General features: G+C 46.1%; 1 pseudogene; it reads left to right on the forward strand.

Moving 5' to 3' along the window:
• The first annotated feature begins 2,851 nt into the window (after nucleotides 1-2,851).
• On the forward strand, nucleotides 2,852-4,193 carry LOC128905088 (uncharacterized; annotated as a pseudogene).
• Nucleotides 4,194-4,433: the final 240 nt, after the last annotated feature.

Consider the following 4,433-nt stretch of genomic DNA (forward strand, 5'->3'; position numbering starts at 1 on the left):
AGAAAGGATAAACAAAAAAGAAAGAAGAAAAAAGAAAAAAAACCACCTGTGGACATTCGGGTGAATACTGTGATTTGGGAAGGCACAACAGTCCTTCCTTTTATAGAAGCCAACGTTGCAAGACTTTTGGAGTCACCTGACTTTTCAGCACTCATAAGAGTGACCAAGTTCTTGTGTCTTCCTTGGATTTTGATAAACTTCTTTACCTCAGGCTTTTAAGAAAACTAAGCATGGACCATTTAAAGATATTAAGGGGAAGGCCAACAAGGCAGACATCGTGATGGGAGTTTGTTATAGACCCCCTAATCAGGACGTAGAAACTGATGAAGTATTCTATAAGCAGCTGGCAGAGGTCTCACGATCATTTGCCCTTGTTCTTGTGGGGGACTTCAACTTCCCAGATGTCTGCTGGAAATATAACACAGCAGAGAGGGAACAGTCCCGGAGGTTCCTGGAGTGTGTGGAAGACAACTTCCTAACACAGCTGGTGAAGGAACCAAGTAGGGGAAGTGCCCTACTGGACCTACTGTTTGTTAACAGAGAAGGTCATGTGGGGGATGTAAAGGCTGGAGGTCGTCTTGGGCACAGTGACCAAGAAATGATAGAGTTTTCAATTCTTGGTGAAGGGAGGCGGGGAGCCAGCAGAACTGCCACCGTGGATTTCCGAAGGGCAGACTTTAGCCTGTTTAGGAGCATGGTCGAGAGTGTCCCTTGGGAGGCAGTGTTGAAGAGCAAAGGTGCCCAGGAAGGCTGGTCATACTTCAAGCAGGTGCTCTTAGAAGCACAGGAGAAGGCCATCCCCATGTCTCAAAAAATGAGCCGACGGGGAAGAAGACCAGCCTGGCTAAATAGAGAGCTTTGGCTGGACCTCAGGAAAAAAAGGAAAGCTTACATTCTCTGGAAAAAGGGACTGGCAACTTATGAGGATTATCAAGATACAACAAAGCTATGTAGGGGGAAAATTAGAAGGGCCAAAGCTCAAGCAGAACTCAGCTTGGCCACTGCAGTTAAAGACAGTAAGAAGAGTTTCTATCAGTATATCAACAGAAAAAGGAAGACTAGGGAAAATGTAGGCCTACTGATGAATGAGATGGGTGCCCTAGTGGTGGAAGACACAGAGAAGGCAGAGTTACTGAATGCCTTCTTTTCTTCGGTCTTCACTGCTAAAGCTGCCTCTCACGAATCCCAAGCCCTGGAGGCAAGGGGGAAGGTCTGGAGAGAGGAAGATTTTCCTTCAGTTGAGGAGGACCGGGTCAGAGACCACTTGGCCAAGCTGGACATTCATAAGTCCATGGGCCCTGACGGGATGCACGCGCGAGTGCTGAGAGAGCTGGCAGATGTTATTGCTAGACCACTCTCCATCATCTTTGAAAGGTCATGGGGAACAGGAGAGGTGCCTGAGGACTGGAGGAAGGCCAATATCACTCCAGTCTTCAAAAAGGGCAGGAAAGAGGACCCAGGGAACTACAGACCGGTTAGTCTCACCTCCGTCCCTGGGAAGGTAATGGAGAGACTCGTTCTGGATGTCATCTCCAAACACGTTGAGGAACAGGAAGTCATTGGAAGTGGTCAACATGGATTTACCAAGGGTAAATCATGCTTGACCAATCTGATAGCTTTCTATGATGTTATAACTGGTTGTCTGGATGAGGGGAGAGCCATAGATGTCATCTACCTTGACTTCAGCAAGGCTTTTGACACTGTCTCCCATAACATCCTCATTAGGAAGCTGAGGAAGTATGGGCTAGATGAGGTGACAGTGAGGTGGATCGAGAGCTGGCTGAGTGACAGAACTCAGAGGGTTCTGATCAGCGGCACAGAGTCTAGTTGGAGGCCTGTAACCAGTGGTGTCCCCCAGGGGTCAATACTCGGTCCAATTTTGTTCAGTATATTCATTAATGACCTGGATGAGGGGACAGAGTGTATGCTCAGCAGGTTCGCTGATGATACCAAACTGGGAGGGGTGGTTGACACCCCAGAGGGCCGTGCTGCCATCCAGCGTGACCTGGACAGGCTGGAGAGCTGGGCAGAGAAGAACCTAATGAGGCTCAACAAAAGCAAGTGCAAGGTCCTGCACGTGGGGAGGAAGAATGCTAAGCACCAGTATAGGTTAGGGGTGGACCTGCTGGGAAGTAGTTCTGAGGAGAAGGATCCGGGGGTCCTGGTAGACAGTAAATTATCCATGAGCCAACAATGTGCCCTTGTCGCCAAGAAGGCCAATGGAATCCTGGGCTGCACAGGGAAGAGTGTGGCCAGTAAGTCGAAGGAGGTCATTCTCCCCCTCTACTCTGCACTGGTGAGGCCATAACTGGAGTACTGTGTCCAGCTCTGGGCTCCCCAGTTCAAGAGGGACAGGGAACTACTGGAGCGGGTCCAGCGTAGGGCAACTAAGATGATTGAGGGACTGGAGCACCTCCCTTATGAGGAAAGGCTGAGAGAGCTGGGACTCTTTAGCCTGGAGAAGAGAAGGCTGAGGGGAGACCTTATTATGGCATATAAGTATCTGAAGGGTGGGTTTAAGGAGGATGGAGCCAGACTCTTTTCATTGGTTCCCAGTGACAGGACGAGGGGCAACGGGCACAAGTTAGAACATAGGAAGTTCCATTCAAATACACGGAAAAACTTCTTTACAGTGAGGGTGACAGAGCACTGGAACAGGCTGCCCAGGGGGGTTGTGGGGTCCCCTTCTCTGGAGACTTTCAAGACTCACCTGGATGCAGTCCTGAGTAACGTGCTCTAGGCAATCCTGCTTTAGCAGGGGAGTTGGACTAGATGATCTCTAGAGGTCCCTTCCAACTCTGAAGTTTCTGTGATATAAATTAAGAGTATAGGAGTAAAGCCACTTTGCAAAATGGAGGGCGGTCACCAATGGAATTCCTCCAGAGGTCGTGCTCGAACCGGTTCTGGCACCTGTGTTGTTGACACTCATAAACAACCTGGACAAGAGGCAAGCAGCGAGGTGAGTTGGTTTGCTGATGAAGTTATTCAAGAGAGTGAGAACAACTGCAAAGAACTGTTGAAGGCTCTTAGGGGCCCAAGTAATGGAACAACAAAATTAGATGTGAAAGTCATTATAGATTAATATAAAGATGCACATGGGGAAAAAAACTTCCACAAATAAAACGAACTCTAGTTTACCATCAGGATGAACAAGTTGATATTAGGAGAGTTTCATCAGAAGACATATAGGTGTTTGGTAGCAAAAAACCAAATCACTGCTAGAATAGGGAGCAAAAGAATAGAGGAAAAAAGTAAGAGAGAAATTCATCATGGTATAATTCTATATTCTCTCACATCTTATGGACAATAAATAAATAAATAAATCACTTAACAACATCTCCTGGTGTCCAAAAATATTTGTAGAATGGAAAAGTACCCACTTTCCTTCTTCTCGCTGTTCCCTTACTACCTGCTTAGATCCACTGTTAAAGACATAGTGTTGTTAGACAGACTCTTAACTGAGGCACTACAGCTTACGTAAACTGCATCATCTTAGCATTGCTCCTATATTTACCCTCTGCCTTTTTCCCATTTGTTGAGACTTGTGGTATCTGGGACACAGACACAGGAGAGTAAAAATGACACTAACATTGCAAATGTTGAGAAGAAACACAATTAGTTTGTTGCTAGGATAGATTTGATTTATACTTTTTTAAAAAGTGTACCATATGAGATTTGGTTTATATCAGCCCAGGAATAGTGTGGTGAGCTGGACTAGGGAAGCGATCATCCCCCTGTACTCAGCACTGGTGAGGCCCCACCTCGAGTACTGCGTTCAGTTTTGGGCCCCTCACTACAAGAGGGACATTGAGGTGTTGGAGCGTGTCCAGAGAAGGGCTACAAAGCTGGTGAGGGGTCTGGAGGACAAACCTTATGAAGAACAACTGAGGGAGCTGGGGTTGTTTAGCCTGGAGAAGAGGAGGCTGAGGAGAAACCTTATCACCCTCCACAACTACCTGAAAGGAGGTTGCAGAGAGATGGGGGCTGACCTCTTCTCCCTGGTGACAAGCGATAGGACGAGAGGAAACGGGTTCAAGTTACGTCAGGGGAGGTTTAGATTGGATATTAGGAAACATTTTTTCACTGAAAGGGTTATTAAACATTGGAATAGGTTGCCCAGGGAGGTGGTGTATTCACCATCCCTGGAGGTGTTTAAAAAAAGGGCAGATGTGGTACTTAGGGACATGGTTTAGAAGTGGTTTTTCTCAGGGTAGGTTAATGGTTGGACTTGATGATCTTAAAGGTCCCTTCCAACCTCAGCAATTCTATGATTCTATGATTTAATTTCTTATATTTTTTTTTTATTATTATAATACGGGCTATAAACAACCAACATGACACACAATTTATAATGTATCTTCCTTCAATCTCAAAATAAATTGCAAGGAAGTTATGAAACAATTTAATAGCCTTATTTTGAAATGGTTTGTTGC

Source organism: Rissa tridactyla, chromosome 2, assembly GCF_028500815.1.
Source record: "Rissa tridactyla isolate bRisTri1 chromosome 2, bRisTri1.patW.cur.20221130, whole genome shotgun sequence".
In the NCBI taxonomy this organism is placed as follows: domain Eukaryota; kingdom Metazoa; phylum Chordata; class Aves; order Charadriiformes; family Laridae; genus Rissa; species Rissa tridactyla.